We start from the raw sequence: 19,732 nt of genomic DNA, 5'->3' as shown, positions 1-19,732 counted from the left end.
AGGATGTAACTGTCGTTCGTGCACACTCCGTGGGAAGTGTGCACACACGTGCATGATCCTCATCTGGTGATCGCACAGAGCTGGATATTCAGGGAGTGGAACCCCTTCCTGTTAATATAGGACACTCCCAGATGGTCTGGTGTGCATAAGGCGACATGCGTGCAGTCTATCAGTCCTTGGACCTGGAGCATCCCTGCGATGGCGGAGAATCCTGCTGTCTGGGCATCTTGTTGGGCTGTGTCAATGTTCATATAATTTTCTGCCTAGGCAAACAGGATGCACCTGTGGGCTATGGCCTGTGAGATGCCGCACAGGTCCCCGCTCAAGCCCTGGAAGGATCCTGAGGGGTAAAGGTTTAGAGCTGTGGTGACCTTGATGGTCATGGAGAGCGGGTGTCCTCCTACTCTTCATGGTGGTAAGAACATGGCGCAGGTGCCGCACCATCCCCTTGTTGAGACAGAGCCTCCTGTGGCACGGGCTCTCATCATCTGTTCATAAGAACAGCGATGCTTGTACACCCTGGGCCGTCGTGGGCCTCCCCCAGTGGGTCTCACCCTGGCCTGATGGACAGACGGGCCCTCAGGGTGCGAGGCGGGGCCTCTCCACATGGGCAGCTGCCTCGAGTCTCTGTAATTGCTGCTGCTGCCGCCATCGCTAGCGCCTGGCCGCCCGGCCTGCCAGCAGCACCACTAGTACAAGCTCAGCGGGATCCAGGATACTGTCCACACTGTTCAATGACTGTCAGGAACTGGGAGAGAGTGTAAGACTGACAAACAATGATATCGTCCACCGCGGGGCCCTCCATTCCCCCCATTGATCCCCTCCTCCCCCCATCCCGGCATGCCCTGCCCACGCACACCCAGCCTCAGCTGGAGCACCCACTCACCAGACCCAATCTCTGTACCCTCGACACCCACACATAATGTTACCTGCACCGGGCGCTGGTCCCCTCCCCATTACACTCACCCACCCTCCAGCTGGGTACATAGGGCTGACAAGCACCCCAAGATCCCACTGTTCCTCTGAGCTTGCTAGAGTCCTCCCATTCATTGAGTCCTCCCTTGTCTTGTTATTCCTTCTGAGCATCAACTCACACTTTTCAAGGTTAAATTCCATTTGCCACTGATCTGCCCATCTGCCCAATCCATCTAAATCCTCCTGGAACATAAGACCTTTGTCTTCTCTGTCAACCCCCCGGCCAATCTTTGTGTCATCTGCAAACTTACTTATCACTCCCCCCACATTTTCTTCTACATAGTTTATATATATCACAAACATAAGAGTCCCAGCACTGATCCCTGTGGAATGCCACGGGACACTGGCCTCCAGTCACACAGACAGCCTTCTACCACCACCTGTTTCCTATCACTAGCCAATTTTGGATACAATTTGCCACATTACCCTGGATCCCATGTACCTTCTTTATGAGTCTCCCATGTGGGATATTGTCAAATGCTTTGCTGAAATCTATGTGAACTACATCAATTGCAATGCCTCATCTACACAACCTGCCACCTCCTCAGAAAATATATTTCTGCTGCGGTGAGTGACCATGGAAGGCCTGAGGCCTCATGGAGGTTCAGAGGTTCTTAGGTTTGATGAGGTTTGAGAGTGTTGCATGATGCACATCTGGACACCTTCCTATCTATGGCACCATACATTGAGGAGCAAAATATGATTTCCTTTGCCCAAGACTATGTTGCTTTCTTTGGTGGAGTTTCTGGGTGTAGGAATGATGTCAAAGGACTACAATTTAAACAGCTTGCAATAAGATCTTCAGCAGCTCTTACACACCATATCTGTGACAATGCTGCTGGGAACTCCAGCGCTACCGACACGTAATTTCCCGTGTACAAGTCATGACAATATAGACATGAACACACATTTTACGCTGCTAATAGGCACACTGTGAGTCTATCAGAAGCAAATGCCAGAGAGTAACAGTCTGATTGAGGATGAGCAAGAAGTGTGAAGGTGAGTGTCTTCCCCTTTGTTTCTACCACATGTGCTCTCTCTGCCTTTGGCCACATCCTCTCTTCTCCTAACACACAGGCACTGTCCCCTAAAGGAGCACAGCGGTCAAGATAGCGGAGCTGGCTGCGGAAGCCATGAGAAACAGCAGAGTTACAGCAAAAATGCCCACCCACCTTGGGCACCTGGAGTCACCAACAGGATGGAGCGAGGAAGCACATTGTGGCATTATCACTGATATGTTGGGTGTTCTGGATCACAAACAGGTCATCAACACTGGAAGTGATGCAACTCTATTTTATTATAAGGTTAACTATATTAACATACTTGAACTGTGGGTAAATGCAACACCAGCTTTAACTGTTGACCCTTGCCTAGTCCTAACCAGGTGATGCACTCAGCACATGGTGAATGTCTGTTGCAGGCTGTGAGCTCTGTACTCCGAGCTGGCTGCTACTAGAATGAGCGGGAACTCTCCTGTCCCCTGTCTTTATAGTGCGTGTGCTCTCACTGGTGATTGGCTGTGGTGTTGTGTATGCTGATTGGTCCCACTGCATGTCCATCAGTGTGTGTGTGTGTGTGTCTGCACCATAATATACTGGTGTATATTATGACATCCCCCCTTTTATATAAAGAACATGTGCCTGCGTGACAATAAATATCGTATAGTGAATGTACCTGACTATGTGTGTGCGTGTTATTTACATGACTATGTACATGAGGCTAATCTATTTACATGGGAAGGAGCCTGGTGCAGAGAAATAGGGTGTCACACCAACAACGGAATGAACATTATATACAAACTACTGGAACGATGAAACAGGATAACAGAACAGATCAAAGAGTCCAACATTGTAAAACTCATAAGTCAAGTCTCTAAGTTGGGCGACGAATTCTGGTTGACCGCCTCAAGGGTGGGTCAGGAGCCACCGGCTGAGGAACGGGCTGGGCCACGGCAGAGTGAGGAGGATGCAGAGTATTCGGAATCTCCACATAGTCCAGGTTGGGGACAACAGGAGGGCGTGGCACCGGTGGACGATAACGTAGTGAGCGTGGAATGAGACGAAGGGCACACCGATTGCGGTGGCGAATGGAACCATCTGCCAGATGAACCAGGAACGAACGGGGAGACACCTCCCGAAGAACCACAGCAGTTGCAGACCAGCCACCCTCCAGAGGATGGATGCGGACGTTGTCATCCGGCGCCAGAGCAGGGAGATCACTCGCCCGAGCGTCATGCGCTGCCTTGTGTTGTTCACGAGACTGTTGCATCCGCTGAAGGACCGGAACGTGGTTGAGGTCTGGGACGTGAATGGATGGCACCGTGGTCCTGAGGGTGCAACCCATGAGCATCTGGGCTGGCAACAGGCCGATGTAGAGTGGGGCCGAACGATAGGCCAGCAAGGCGAGGTAGAAGTCGGATCCTGCATCGGCAGCCTTGCAGAGGAGCCGTTTGACGATGTGGACGCCCTTTTCCACTTTGCCATTGGACTGGGGATACAGGGGACTGGATGTCACATGCACAAAGTTGTACCTGCTGGCAAAGTTGGACCATTCCTGGCTCGCGAAGCAGGGGCCGTTGTCCGACATCACAGTGAGTGGGATGCCGTGAAGAGCGCAGGTCTCCTTTCAGGCACAGATGACCGCTGATGATGTGATGTCATGCAGGCGTATGACCTCCGGGTGGTTCGAGAAATAGTCTACAATCAGAACATAGTCCCTGCCGTGCGCATGGAACAGGTCAACACCTACCTTAGACCAAGGGGACGTGACCAACTCATGGGGCTGTAGGGTCCCACGTGGTTGGGCCGGCTGGAACCGCTGACAGGTGGGGCAGTTGAGCACTGTGTTGGCGATGTCCTCATTGATGCCGGGCCAGTGCACAGCCTCTCGGGCCCTCCGTCGGCACTTCTCCACGCCAGGATGGCCCTCGTGTAGCCAAAACGAGCTGGCGCATGCTGTGCGGGATCACGATGCGGTCCAGCTTCAGGAGGACACCATCGACTACTGCCCAGATCGTCTCTGATATTGTAGAACTGCGGGCATTGGCCCTTGAGCCACCCGTCCGTCATGTGGCGCATGACACGCTGTAGTAGGGGGTCAGCCCCAGTCTCGCAGTGAATGTGGATAAGGCGTTCATCCGTGGCCGGCAGATTGGAGGCCATGGAGGCCACATGGGCGTCAACCTGGCAGACGAACCCCTCTGGGTCACACAGGGCATTGACTGCCCTGGACAGAGCATCGGCTATGATCAGGTCCTTGCCCGGGGTGTATAGGAGCTGGAAATCGTACCGCCGGAGTTTAAGCAGAATGTGCTGGAGGCGAGGGGTCATATCATTCAGGTCTTTTTGTATAATGTTGACCAGCAGGCGATGGTCAGTCTTGACAGTGAATTGGGGGAGGCCGTACACATAATCATGAAATTTGTCGACCCCAGTCAACAGGCCCAGGCACTCCTTTTCGATCTGCGCGTAGCGCTGTTCCGTGGGGGTCATTGCACGTGACGTCTATGCAACGGGGGCCCATGATGAGGCCTCATCGCGTTGCAGGAGCACCGCCCCAATGCCGGATTGGCTGGCATCCGGTGAAATTTTTGTTTCCTTCGTGGGATAAAAAAATGCCAATACCGGGGCCGTGGTAAGCTTGGTCTTAAGCTCCTCCCATTCGCGCTCGTGGGCGGGAAGCCATTGGAAGTCTGTCGTCTTCCTGACCAGGTTCCGGAGAGCTGTGGTATGGGATACGAGGTTGGGGATGAATTTCCCCAGGAAGTTGACCATGCCCAAAAATCGGAGGACCGCCTTCTTATCCACTGGCTTCTGCATGGCTGTGATGGCTGCCACCTTGTCCGCATCTGGCCGCACACCCAACCGGGAGATGTGGTCCCCTATGAACTTGAGCTCCGTCTGGCCGAAGGAACATTTGGCTCTGTTGAGGCAAAGTATTCGTTTGAAAACACGCTGGAGGCGACTGATATGCTCCTGAGGGGTGGTGGACCAATTGATGATGTCGTCAACATAGATGCGCACACCCTCAATCATTTGCTCCATGATCCGGTGGAATACTTCTGATGCCAATATAATCCCAAACGGCATCCTGTTGTAGCAGTATCTGCCAAACGGGGTATTAAAGGTACACAGCTTTCTGCTGGACCTGTCTAGTGGAATTTGCCAGAATCCTTTCGAGGCGTCAAGTTTGGTGAAGATGTTGGCCCGAGCCATCTCGCACGGGATCTCCTCGCGCTTGGGGATAGGGTAATGCTCCCTCATTATGTTGCGATTCAGATCCTTTAGGTCAATGCAGATCCGGAGCTCGCCGGAAGGCTCCTTAACACACACCATGGAACTGACCCAATCGGTTGGTTCCGTCACTCTGGAGAACACTCCTTGGTCCTGGAGAGCCTGCAGCTGCTGCTTGAGGCGGTCCTTGAGGGGTGCTGGGACTCTGCGAGGTGCATGAACCACAGGCGTGGCGTCTTGTTTGAGCAGGATTTTGTAAGTGTATGGAAGCATGCCCATGCCTTCGAAAACGTCGCGGTGCTGGTCGATGATGGCATTGAGCTGCGCCCTGAAGTCCGCATCGTGGAAGGCAGACGTGTCCTCTGGAGAGAGAGAGTGTGCTCATTGAACGAGGTTTAGGAGTTTGCATGCCTGTGCGCCTAGCAGAGAGTCCTTCGAGAAGCCCACGATCTCGAAGGGAAGGATGGCTTTTCTGGATCAATGCTTGTAGCCAGGTAAAATGGCTAACTCCCGATTTAAAATGGGTAACTCCCGATTTAAAATGGCTAACTCCCGATTTAAAATGGCGAACGGCAAAGGCTGATGGGAAAGTCAGCCAACAGGACACAAACAAGCCCAAGTTCAAATCGTTCTTCTTGACCGAGTCACTCAGCAACGCGAACCAACCCTTGACAGTGACCGGTTCAGCCGCCGCCGATATCCAGTAAGTCTGACTTCAACGCTTGCTACGAGATAGGCGCTCCTAGCTACCAACCTGTACCAACTTCGAATCCCGCAGGCTCAGAACCCGAACGAAAGGCCATTTGTTCCCCTGACCTGGTGGGCCAGTTCCAAGTTAAGTATTGGCCTGTTAGCTGTATAAGTAGCTTAGACGTAGAATTTGTACATGAGTAGTGATTACTGTGTATAATAAATGTGCTTTGATTTAAATCTTACTAAGCGGTGTATTGGATTATTGATCATTACTCGGACTTGAACCACGTGGCGGTATCATAAAGTTACCTGGCGACTCAAGAGCAAAGGTGATAAAACAGAGCAATTAACCTAAGGCAAAAGTTAGCAACATGCTGTGCACCGACAGCGGCTGGTGGTTTTGATTCGGGGACAGCCTGTTCTTTGTTATAACAGCGACTTGAAAAGGCACCCTCGGGTCCTCGGTGTCACTGATCTGCGGGAAGTCGGAATTGGACTCGGTGAACGTGGGTTGAATTGTCCGAACATTCCTGCGAGACTGGTTAAATCATTGTGAATTGGCAGGCTGAGCTGCTCGACAGCAGGTAGCATAGTGGCCAAGTCTGCCACATCGTAGGCATTGTCGCGATTTTGCAGGACATTGCCGCTTTAAATGGGCGGAGCCACAGTTGCCGCACGTCGTGACGTCAGTAGGCTCGTTGCGCCACCGCGCATGCGCGGTACGGTCCTGCGTGGTGCGTGCCTGCGCATCACGTTCCTTCACGTCACCGTCCCCTCATTTGGCACGTACAAGCGCGTGAAATGGCCACCCTCATCCAGGCTGCAGCCTTGGAGGTGCTCAATTGTTTGGACCCGTTCCGCATCGTGGGGATCTTGCTGCACCGTTTCAGCCGCCTGTATGTGGGAGTACCGGCTGGTGGCATTTTCATGTAGGACACAGGTCTCGATGGCAGTCGCTAGGGTGAGTTGCTTAATTTTGAGGAGTTGCTTTCGCAGGGGGTCCGACAGAACACCAAATACAATCTGGTCGCGTATCATGGAGTCGGAGGTGGGCCCGTGGCCGCAGGACTGTGCAAGGATGCGGAGGTGTGTTAAAAAGGATTGGAAAGGCTCGTCCTTACCTTGCAAGCGCTGCTGGAACAGGTATCTTTCGAAGCTTTCATTGACCTCTATGCTGAAGTGGGTATCGAATTTGAAGAGAATCGTCTTGTACTTTGTCTTGTCCTCGTCGTCTGCAAATGTGAGCGAATTGAAGATGTGGATGGCGTGTTGCCCGGCCGTGGAGAGGAGCAGAGCAATCTTCCTGGTGTATGAGGCGTTCTCCCTGTCCGTGTCTTCGAGGAAGAGCTGGAAGCACTGTTTAAAAATCTTCCAATTGACCCCGAGATTGCCGGCAGTGCGGAGCGGCTGCGGCGGGTTGATGTTCTCCATACTGCAGGATGTCGGAATGCTGATTAGTTGCAGGTGGGTCTCAGAGGTGCTAGTATGCAACCACTCCTTGTACCATGATGTGTTGGGTGTTCTGGATCACAAACAGGTCATCAACACTGGAAGTGGTGCAACTCTATTTTATTATAAGGTTCACTATATTAACATACTTGAACTGTGGGTAAATGCAATACCAGCTTTAACTGTTGACCCTTGCCTAGTCCTAACCAGGTGATGCAATCAGCACATGGTGAATGTCTGTGTTGCAGGCTGTGAGCTCTGTGCTCCGAGCTGGCTGCTACTAGAATGAGCGGGAACTCTCCTGTCCCCTGTCTTTATAGTGCGTGTGCTCTCACTGGTGATTGACTGCGGTGTTGTGTATGCTGATTGGTCCCACTGCATGTCCATCAGTGTGTGTGTCTGCACCATAATATACTGGTGTATATTATGACAATCACAACTGCTCCGAATACCTCCTGAGGTAAAAGGCACGATTCTCACTACCTCGATGTGCTCTCGCTCGAGGGAAATGAGGCCAGTGAGTAGCGGGAGAGGTGGAAAACGAGAACCGTGTTGGGTGGCAAACCAAGCGATGCAACCGGCCCGCTCCCGTGGGCGAAATTGGGATCCTGTCGTAGAGTGGTGAGAAACCAATTGTAGAACATAGAACATTACAGCGCAGTACAGGCCCTTCGGCCCTCGATGTTGCGCTGACCTGTGAAACCACTCTAAAGCCCATCTACACTATTCCCTTATCGTCCAGATGTCTATCCAATGACCATTTGAATGCCCTTAGTGTTGGCGAGTCCACTATTGTTGCAGGCAGGGCATTCCACACCCTTACTACTCTCTGAGTAAAGAACCTACCTCTGACATCTGTCTTATATCTATCTCCCCTCAATTTAAAGCTATGTCCCCTCGTGCTAGACATCACCATCCGAGGAAAAAGGCTCTCACTGTCCACCCTATCCAATCCTCTGATCATCTTGTATGCCCCAATTAAGTCACCTCTTAACCTTCTTCTCTCTAACGAAAACAGCCTCAAGTCCCTCAGCCTTTCCTCATAAGATCTTCCCTCCATATCAGGCAACATTCTGGTAAATCTCCTCTGCACCCTTTCCAATGCTTCCACATCCTTCCTATAATGCGGCGACCAGGATTGCATGCAATACTCCAAATACGGCCGCACCAGAGTTTTGGACAGCTGCAACATGACCTCATGGCTCCGAAACTCAATCCCTCTACTAATAAAAGCTAACACACCGTACGCCTTCTTAACTACCCTTTCAACCTGAGTGGCAACTTTCAGGGATCTATGTACATGGACACCGAGATCTCTCTGCTCATCCACACTGCCAAGAATCTTACCATTAGCCCAGTACTCTGTCTTCCTGTTATTCCTTCCAAAATGAATCACCTCACACTTTTCTGCATTAAACTCCATTTGCCACCTCTCAGCCCAGCGCTGCAGCTTATCTATGTCCCTCTGTAACTTGTAACATCCTTCCGCACTGTCCACAACTCCACCGACTTTAGCGTCATCTGCAAATTTACTCACCCATCCTTCTACGCCCTCCTCCAGGTCATTTATAAAAATGACAAACAGCAGTGGCCCCAAAACAGATCCTTGTGGTACACTACTAGTAACTGGATTCCAGTCTGAACACTTCCCATCAACCACCACCCTTTGTCTTCTTCCAGCTAGCCAATTTCTGATCCAAACTGCTAAATCTCCCTGAATCCCATGCTTCCGTATTTTCTGCAGTAGCCTACCGTGGGGAACCTTATCAAACGCTTTACTGAAATCCATATACACCACATCAACTGCTTTACCCTCATCCACCTGTTTGGTCACCTTCTCAAAGAACTCAATAAGGTTTGTGAGGCACGACCTACCCTTCACGAAACCGTGTTGACTATGTCTAATCAAATTATTCCTTTCCAGATGATTATACACCCTATCTCTTATAAACCTTTCCAAGATTTTGCCCACAACAGAAGTAAAGCTCACTGGTCTATAGTTACCGGAGTTGTCTCTACTCCCCTTCTTGAACAAGGGGACAACATTTGCTGTCCTCCAGTCTTCTGGCACTATTCCTGTTGACAAAGATGACTTAAAGATCAAAGCCAAAGGCTCAGCAATCTCCTCCATAGCTTCCCAGAGAATCCTAGGATAAATCCCATCCGGCCCAGGGGACTCATCTATTTTCACACTTTCCAGAATTGTTAACACCTCCTCCTTATGAACCTCAAGCCCTTCTAGTCTAGTAGCCTGAATCTCAGTATTCTCCTCGACAACATTGTCTTTTTCCTGTGTGAATACTGACGAAAAGTATTCATTTAGCACTCCAAGCACAACTTCCCACTACTGTCCTTGACTGACCCTACTCTTATCCTAGTCATTCTTTTATTCCTGACATATCTATAGAAAGCTTTAGGGTTATCCTTGATCCTACCTGCCAAAGACTTCTAATATCCCCTCCTGGCTCTTCTTAGCTCTCTCTTTAGGTCCTTCCTAGCTAACTTGTAACTCTCGAGCGCCCTTACTGAACCTTCATGTCTCATCTTTACATAAGCCTCCTTCTTCCTCTTGACAAGTGTTTCGACTGCCTTAGTAAACCACGGTTCCCTTGCTCGATCACTTCCTCCCTGCCTGACAGGTACATACTTATCAAGGACACGCAGTAGCTGTTCATTGAACAAACTCCACATTTCCATTGTGCCCATCCCCTGCAGTTTTCCTATCCATCTGATGCATCCTAAGTCTTGCCTCATCGCATCATCTTTCCCCCAGATATAACTCTTGCCCTGCGGTATATACCTATCCCTACCCATCACTAAAGTAAACGTAATCGAATTGTGGTCACTATCACCAAAGTGCTCACCTACCTCCAAATCTAACACCTGTCCTAGTTCATTACCCAGTACCAAATCCAATACAGCCTCGCCTCTCATTGGCCTATCTACATACTGTGTCAGGAAACCCTCCTGCACACATTGGACAAAAACGGACCCATCTAAAGTACTCGAACTATAGCGTTTCCAGTCAATATTTGGAAAGTTAAAGTCCCCCATAACAACTACCCTGTTGCTTTCGCTCCTATCCAGAATCATCTTTGCAATCCTTTCCTCTACATCTCTGGAACTTTTCGGAGGCCTATAGAAAACCCCTAACAGGGTGACCTCTCCTTTCCTGTTTCTAACTTCAGCCCATACTACCTCAATCGACGAGTCCTCATCAAACGTCCTTTCTGCCACCATAATACTGTCCTTGACTAACAATGCCACCCCTCCCCCTCTTTTACCACCTTCCCTGAGCTTACTGAAATATCTAAACCCCGGCACCTGCAACAACCATTCCTGGCCCTGCTCTATCCATGTCTCCGAAATGACCACAACATCGAAGTCCCAGCTACCAACCCATGCCGCAAGTTCACCCACCTTATTCCGGATGCTCCTGGCATTGAAGAAGACATACTTTAAACCATCTTCCTGCCTGCCGGTAAACTCCTGCAACTTTAAAACCCTACTTATGACCTCACTACTCTCAACTGGAGCTACAATTCAGGTTCCCAAGCCCCTGCTGAACTACTTTAAACCTTCCCGAAGAGCATTAGCTAATTTTCCCCCCAGAATATTGGTACCCCTCTGATCCAGGTGTAGACCATCCCATTTGTAGAGGTCCCACCGACCCCAGAATGAGCCCTAATTATCCAGAAATCTGAAACCCTCCCTCCTGCACCATCCCTGTAGCCACGCGTTCAACTCCTCTCTTTTCCTATTCCTCGTCTCGCTATCACGTGGCACGGGTAACAACCCAGAGATAATAACTCCGTTTGTCCTAGATCTAAGTTTCCACCCTAGCTCCCTGAATTCCTGCCTTACATCCCTATCCCTTTTCTTACCTATGTCGTTGGTACCTATGTGGACCACGACTTGGGACTGCTCCCCCTCCCCCTTAACGATCCCGAAAACACGATCTGAGACATCACACACTCTGGCACCTGGGAGGCAACACACCAACCGCGAGTCTCTCCCGTTCCCACAGAATCTCCTATCTATCCCCCTAACTATGGAGTCTCCAATAACTAATGCTCAACTCCTCTTCCCCCTTCCCTTCTGAGCAACAGGGACAGATTCTGTGCCAGAGACCCGCACCCCATGGCTTACCCCTGGTAAGTACCCTCCCCCCAACAGTATCCAAAGCGGTATACTTGTTACTAAGGGGAACGACCACAGGGAATCCCTGTACTGACTGCTTCCTCCCAGCCCCTCTCACCGTCACCCATCTATCTTTATTCTTCGGAGTAACTACTTCCCTGAAGCTTCTATCTATGACCACCTCTGCCTGCCGAATGATCCGAAGTTCATCCAGCTCCAGCTCCAGTTCCCTAACGTGGTTTCTGAGGAGCTGGAGATGGGTGCACTTCCCACAGATGAAATCAGCAGGGACACTGTCGGCGTCCCTCACCTCAAAAATTCTGCAGGAGGAACATTGCACTACCTTCCCTGCCATCCACTCTCGATAAAAAAAGAAAAAGAAAGAAAGAGCTTACCTGTTATTCACTCCCCTGCTCAGCAAGCACTCACTCAGCAACCTCTGCGCCCTGCACAATAACACCTGAGGGAAAATAAAAGAAAAACTACTACCAGTCACCAGCCAATCCCTTGCCTGCAGGCTGTGGCATCACGATTCAACTTCTTTCTACTTCTACCTGACCTCGAGCCTTCCTCTTGATCTTTACAGCGGTTGGGTTATTTTCTGTTAGAGGAGGGGGTAGGGAGGGAAACACTGAAGAAGTGTTTTGGGTTTAAGTGTCACTTGACAACAGCTCCTCCACAAACCACCTTCAAGTAAGGGTGACCACAACGGAGGTATGCAAATTTCCCTTGCAACAGCCAATCAGCAGCTCTGCTCTTCTGCCCTCTACTGGATCAATTATCGCCACTTAAGCCTTATTTCCGAACATTTAACGGGAGCCACCCCATATCCAAATGCCCCCTATCATTCAAGGCCTCCCCAGCAAGTGGTCACACTGGCGCCGATTAGTATTCCTATTGAAAAATGTGAACATGGCAGATGGGCTGTGGCGGGCACCGGAGGAGGTGAATAGCCATCTGGCATAATTATTGACAGGCAAAGAGCACGGAGGCACTGGGCATGCTGCCTCTGTGCTCGGGTGAAGGAGGAGGTCAGGGGGGTGCACCCCTGGTTGGGTTGGGCCGCCATGGGGGGATGGGGGAGTTAGAGCTGGGGGGGGGGGGGGGGTGACTGAGGTATGTAGGTCGAACAGGTGCCGGAATATGGCGACTAGGGGCTTTTCACAGTAACTTCATTTGAAGCATACTTGTGACAATAAACGATTTTCATTTCGTTTCATTTCACTGTATCTTTCAGATGCATACCCCTGGACCGGGCAACCGCCGCCCTTGCTTTCCGCCCCATCAACTACCCATATCTCCCAGTGACCGCAGAGGCCTCTGGCCTTATGATTGAAGGCCTCAGAGCAGCACGGTGGTGCAGTGGGTTAGCCCTGCTACCTCACGGCGCCGAGGTCCCAGGTTCGATCCCGGCCTGGGTCACTGTCCGTGTGGAGTTTGCACATTCTCCCCGTGTTTGCGTGGGTTTCGCCCCCACAACCCAAAGATGTGCAGGGTAGGTGGATTGGTCACACTAAATTGCCCCTTAATTGGAAAAAATGAATTGGGTACTCTAAATTTTTTTTTTAAATGATTGAAGGCCTCTAGCCTTGCGGTTGAAGGCAAGGGCGGCACAGTGGCACAGTGGTTAGCACTGCTGCCTCACAGCTCCAGAGATCCAGGTTCAATTCCGGCCTCAGGTGTGTGAGGAATTTGCACTTTCTCCCCATGTCTGTGTGGGTTTCCTCCGGGTGCTCCGGTTTCCACCCACAGTCTAAAGATATGCAGGTTAGGTGAATTGGCCATGCTAAATTTCCCCTTAGTGTCCAGAAGGTTAGGTAGTGTTAACTGGGTTACAGGGATAGGGTGGAGGCATGGGCTTAAGTCGGGTGCATTTTCCAAGGGTTGGTGCAGACTCAATGGGCCGAATGGCCTCCTTCTGCACTGTAAATATTCTATGTATGCTGTGATAGTGCTGGTAGGGAATTGGCAGTCGTCGTTAAGTGTGCACTTTAAACATCCCAAGTGGATTCCCGTGGCTGGCAGACCATGTAGCATGTGGGAGTCATTGCCTAATCACACCCTGATGAATGGATACTGTGCTTGAACACTGTGAGAGGCAGCACCACATTCGCAGTGGCCAACCCTCGATCACCCGGGTACATGTCCGTGGCCGGGTGTGCATGGGCAGGGTGAGTTGGTTGGGGGGGGGGCACGGTGTATGGGGAGGCATGTCCAGGGAGGATCGGCATGGGATTGGTGCCCGTCATGCATCACAGGCCAAAGAACCAGAGGAGTCATACTGGTTGTGGTGAGGGTATTTTAATGTTCCTTGTACAAGTGTACAACACTGTCCCACTATCCTGATGGTGCCACCCCACTGACCTCACCTTCCCTCTCGCACCCCACCATACTCCCCACAATGTAACCTCCCCCACCCAACGCACCCCCCCCCCCCCCCACCACCCCCCCCCCCCCCCCCCCAAGTGCCTTCAGTGATCCTCCATGTGCTTTGGCTTTCTATCGCTATGTCTAAAAATATCCCCAGGATGCACATCAGCGTTGGAGGCAGCCAGCAGCTTACCATGTCCTGTGGCGTTCGATGCCCATGGGGGTTCTGGGGTAGGAAGGCCCTGGCGCACTTGTCAGCGGCACATGCACATTTGTGCCGCCCTGTTCCGGGTGCTGGCTGCGAGATGCGGCCTCATCAGAGGGGTGGAACCAGGAGGAGCTGATGGCCACCATCACCAGTCCACAGGATGGGTCTGGGTTGCCATCCAGTGCCCCTTTCTCCTGGTCAGTGCCCGTAGGGCCTGGAGGTTACCTTGGGACAGATGGGCAGCTGGTTTGAGCCCTGGCTGTCCTTGCATCATCTTGCCCTGCCAGCCTTGGTGGCTCCTGAATGTCTGCACCATGGTGTTGATGCCCTCGGCGATGCTCCCAGTGATTGGGCCATGCTCTGTAGTGACTTGGCAATGCCCACCTGCGACTGGGACAAGCTCCGCAGTACCTCGGCCATTTCATCTGAGAGCGAGACATTTCCCGCAGAACCTCATCAAGGTGCCTGGTACTGGGTCACATCCCCCATTGAGTCGGACAGTCTACTGAGGCCCTCAGCCATGGCCGTCACCAACAGCACAATGCCTTGGACACCTTCACTCATGCTGCCGATGTCATGCACCAGGCTCTCCACTACGGTTGCCACCCGAGCAGTGTTGGCCTCGATGCCACGCTTTGCCGGCAACATCTCCTGCGCCCATAGCCTCTGGGACTCCTCCAATCAGTTATGGACCTGCCGGAGTGTCGCTGACATCTACGTCTGTATGTCCCGACCGCTCCCTAACATCTCCATCAGCTCCGGGTAAACCTGTTCCAGAGGCTCAGTATCTGACAGGGATCCTGGGATCCAGCAGAACTCTGACTGCTGTGTTGCCTGGGCGTTACTGCCTCCACCTGATGTGCATCAGCGACTGTGTGGTGCTCACCAGATTGTGCCCCAGAAGCCTGTCCACTAACGTTGCCCATCGAGGTATTGATCTCTGCGCTGGTGCATGGTGGGGCAACTGTGACGCATCGACTGTGGCATCCTTGGAGCTCTCCTCCAAGGTGGTCTCACGGGAGGCAGGGTACGGACCATCCCAGATGGGTCCGGCGCCGTCGACTGCAGGACGTGCGGGGCAGTGAACTCATGGTCAGCGTGGGAGGGATGGGTCAGTCTGTATGGCATTAACCTGTCACGTCTGACAGTCCATCTGGAGGGGGGGCCCGGTGGATCCTCACATCTGCGGCCTGGTGCCGACCTCCGCATCGGTAACTGCTCTGTCCTCGGCCTCCCCCGTAACCTCAGGGGCCCGTTCCTCAAAGGTCATGAGAATTCATATGTCCGGCACCCCTCCGCCGGCCTGAGCCCTCTCCCGGCATTTGTGGGAGAGTTTGTCTCTGCGGAGACACAGTGAGGGCATCTTTAGCCACACCTGCGGTTCACATTGGGGAGGTGGGTGTGAAAGGAGACGGGTGAAGGAGGGTTGAGGTGAGCGGAGAGGGGTGAAGGGTGGGTTGGGGGGCAGATAGAGGGATGGGGGGGGCTGGTCACGTTGGGGGGCGAAAGGTTTGGTGGGGCGGAGCCCAACTCACCCATGCTGTCCGTTGTTGGTCGTTGACCTTCTTGCAGCACTGAAGGCCGGTCCTCCTCCTCACGCTTCCTAAGCTGACGGCCGCTGCCACTTCACCCCAGGCGGCTCTGGCTGCCCTGTGACTCACCCTCCCAGACCCTCAGGAGAACAGGACATCCCTCCTGGCGTCCACCGAGGTCCGCGACTCCAAATCGTGGAGCCGGTGGTCTTGGCGCCATGGTTGCGAGCTGAGTTGGGTTGGTTGTGCATGTGCTGTTGAACTACTGCTCGACCTTGTTAGCGGGGTGGGGGGGGGGGGGGGGCTGCTGCTGAGTGCGGTGCCGCGGATCAGCTGGTGAGCCTTCATTTGCGGCATGAAGCCCATGATGCCTCATTAAGTGGACCAATTAACGCTAAATTGCGTTGCCAGCCTCGCCGGGCTGAGCGTGGGGAGCTCGCGGCAGATCCCACTCACTACCAAATTTAGAATTCTCATCGGAGAATTGCGCCCAAATTGTCTAAACCTCCAGGACCTGGGTGGGGAGTGAGTCTGTCTCTCTCTGTGTGAGGGCATGAATGTGAGTGCATCTGTGCGTGTTTGTGAGTTTGTGAGGGTGAGTGAGTCTGTGTCAGTCTCAGTGAGTGATACACAGGGTTCTCACTCTCACATAGTGAGTCTGTGTGTGTGAGTGAGTGAGTGAATGAGTGAGTGAATCCTGAGACTGCGGGGGAAGGGGAATACACACACCATACACAAACACACACATACCCACTCACTGGACCGGGAGAGGAGGAAATCCCAGGCTGATTTTCTATGAATTCCGCTGAGGCCAGCTTGGTGTGTGGGCCAACAGCAGCAAACACCAGGTCATTAGTGAAACCCAACTACTTCGCTCAACCCAGTCCCCACCTCTTCCCTGTTGACCAGGCCTTGGGGCCTTGTCTGTCTCTCCAGCTCTGTTCCTTAATGAAAAAGACAATTCAGGTTTGTTTTCATTAACTCTGCTGCTTGGCACTTTTAATAGTCATTTTTAATAATTACACTTTTTAAAAATTAAAAATGTATTGCTTTGATATTGATATTCTTTTGAAAGTCACGTTTAATGCAGTGTCAACCCTTAACTTTTTGAAATTTGCTCATTGGCCCCTTGAGTGTGAAGACAATTGAAATGTGGTTCCTCACATGAAAAGGTTGGACGATTCTGTTGTAAATAAAGAAGGGTTCATGCACCATACGTGTGCTGCGTAATATAGCAATAACTAAGGATATCCAATTTCTGGAGAAGAAATGGCCTGAGGAGAAGTGAGAAGATTAGGAGCATCTAACTGATTCAAAGCAGTCTGGCAGTTTTTCCTGGAGAAACCTCATTTATACTTTCTCCTAAACCATTCATAGAACTATAAATCATTCTGGCATCCATCCACCTTTAGCTTCCACTCAATAAAACATCGCCAGGGTAGTTTCCTGTTAAACACTGCCTTCTGCTGAAATTCATTAGGGCACGACATTGAGTCTTAAGGGGTGATTTTCTCGGCGGTTGTTGGCACACTAACTGTGCAGGAATGCCGTAGAAAAGTTTATTTTGCAAGGAAATTCAGGTGGAAGCTTTAAACAACTTCTCCAAGTTTCCCTGTGCTTTTGTAGCTCTCCTGCAAGTTGTTACGAGGCACATTGAATAGGTCAGAATGAAAACCAGTGGGGAAACTTCCTGGGTTTGGACCACTGCTGCTGTACTGTGAGTAACTCACAAAGCTTAAAAAGGCATAGACGCTGAGGTGATCAATCGTTCAAGGTGGGAGTGAGGAAATGATTTTAAAACCATTATTGCACCAATTGACACCTGAGGTCACAAAGGGTGGCACAGTGGTCAGCACTGCTGCCTCATGGCGCCAGGTTTGATTCTGGTCTTGGGTGACTGTGTGGAGTCTGCACGCTCTCCCCATGTCTGCGTGGGTTTCCTCCAGGTGCTCCGGTTTCCTCCCGCAGTCCACTACGAGGTGTGCATTCTTCATGATATGCGGACACACACATAATGATATACAGACAAGCAGCTAATAGACACAGAGAACAGGACATGACCAATAAGCAGGCAGGACACTCAGGGGTGGGATCTAACTATAAAAGACACGGCGCACTCACACTCCGCCTCTTTCCACTGATGAACATCTAGAGAGTCAGTCAAGGTTGTTGTTACGATCTCACACCCCCACCACGTGGCTAAGAGCTAGTCTGGTTCAGTCAGACAAAGTAACCACACTTAAGTTAGCAGAGAGTCGAACTCACAGAGAACTGTGCTAACTGTGCTATTAGTTCAATAAACCTGATTGAACTAACTTCAAGGTCTGGAGTATCTTTTTGATCTAAGCTGCATCCAGTTACCGCCAGTGTTATACCAGTGTACCTAACACGACACATTCCACACCAGTGTCAATGCCAAGCACTCGAAGATCACCGATGAGCTTTCGTTCCTCAATCTCGCCTTCATTGTCATTTCAGACTGAAATTATTCCTAATTAACATTGAAATCAAAGGCAAGGTATCCTGTACTACCCAGGAACGTGATCAGTTCTACTGAAACACGTCAACAACCAACTGAAATGTTTATAGTCGGTTGAGTGCCAAAAAATGTGCCCAAAATTGCATAAGCACACTTTCTAACTGAACACATCGCCCAAATTTGACTTTGTGAGAGTAACTAAACCTCTTTCTATTCCTCTGTGCAACATTATTTCAAATTTTCAGACAGAACCAAAAGGCATTCAGAGCCTATGATGCATCTTGGGATGTTTTACTGTGCGAAAGATGCTATATAAGTTCAAGTTGTTGTCGATCCATTCATGCTGTTTTATTTCTCCAACTTTTATGGTCCTGTTTCCCTTCAACTGCCGGGCAGTTTCATTAGCCCTTTCAAATCGAGAGCCAAACCACATCTTCTGACAGATGCACAAATGTTAATAAAAGATACAACTCAACTGGCTTTGGGTATTGAGCCATAGAGACTGAAAAAGTCTTAGGATGCGATTCTCCGGGAAGATTTTTAAGTGTGGTAGCGAGCAGGAAATGCTGCGAGCTTCCCGGCGCTGAGCCCAGCGAGGCCGGCAACGCAATTCAGCGTCTTTCTTAAAATTTAAAGTACCCAATTTTTTTTTTCCAATTAAAGGGCAATTTAGCGTGGCCAATCCACCTATCCTGCACATCTTTTTAGGTTGTCGGGGTGAAACCCACGCAGACACGGGGAGAATGTGCAGACTTCAGACAGAGAGTGACCCGGTGCCGGGATCGAACCCGGTTCCTCGGCGCCATGAGAAAGCAGAGCTAACCACTGTGCCACCGTGCCAACGCTATTCAACGTTAATTGGACCACTTAATTAGGCCCAATGGGCTGCTCGCTGCAAATGAAGGCGGTTATCCGGGACCCCACTCGCCAGCCCCCGCTATCAAGTTCAAGCAGCTCTTAAATAGCACCTGCACAGCCAGCCCCACTCAGGCCCCAAGATCCGGGGATGCAGCCCTGAGGCTCCATGATGTGGGGGAGGCGAGGAGACCAATGGTCTCAGAGGGTGAGCCATAGGGCGGCCAACACCGTCTGGGATGAGGTGGCAGCGGCCGTGAGCTCAGGGTGTGTGACAAGGAGGACTGGCCTCCAGCATCGTTAGAAGGTCACCGGGCAACACAAGTGAGTTGACACCAATGCCACCCACCCACCCGCCCCCCCCCCCCCCCCCCCTCAATGGGCCGACGGCGACGGCCCATCCCATGTGGCACCCTCTCCAGTCTCAGGAGAAAACACCTCGGAGGTGAGCTCCGAGGATGCCACGATTGATGTGTCACAGCTGACATCCCCGTCCTCCAACAGCGCAGATACACAAATCTCAGTGGGAAATCTTAGTGGACAGGCTTCCAGGGGACAATCTGGTGAGCACCACACTGCTGCTGTTGTACATCAGGTGGAGGCAGGAACCCCCAGGCAACACAGCAGTCGGAGGTCTGCTGGATCCCAGGACCCAGCTGGGCCCCAGCTTGATGCTGAGCCTGTGGTACAGAGGTACCCGGAGCTGATGGAGACGTTAAGGTGGGGCCGGGACATTCAGAGGGAGATGTCAGCAACACTCCAGCAGGTCCATAACTGCTTGGAGGAGTTCTCGAGGCAG

The 19,732-nt window shown here is 51.5% G+C and overlaps 1 long non-coding RNA gene across 2 annotated transcripts in view; it reads right to left on the bottom strand.

The window, feature by feature from the left end:
* LOC140408459 (uncharacterized) overlaps positions 1-19,732 on the bottom strand; it is a 204,997-nt gene that overhangs the window by 160,814 nt on the left and 24,451 nt on the right. The window contains exon 2 of one of the 2 annotated variants that reach the window (XR_011940111.1): positions 11,885-11,949. The exons of the other annotated variant lie outside the window; for it this stretch is intronic. This is a non-coding gene — a long non-coding RNA (uncharacterized lncRNA). The remainder of the gene's footprint in view (positions 1-11,884; positions 11,950-19,732) is intronic. 2 annotated transcript variants of the gene reach the window in all.

Source organism: Scyliorhinus torazame, chromosome 3 (assembly GCF_047496885.1).
Source record: "Scyliorhinus torazame isolate Kashiwa2021f chromosome 3, sScyTor2.1, whole genome shotgun sequence".
Classification (NCBI taxonomy): domain Eukaryota; kingdom Metazoa; phylum Chordata; class Chondrichthyes; order Carcharhiniformes; family Scyliorhinidae; genus Scyliorhinus; species Scyliorhinus torazame.
This window is presented reverse-complemented; position numbering and strand designations above follow the sequence as displayed.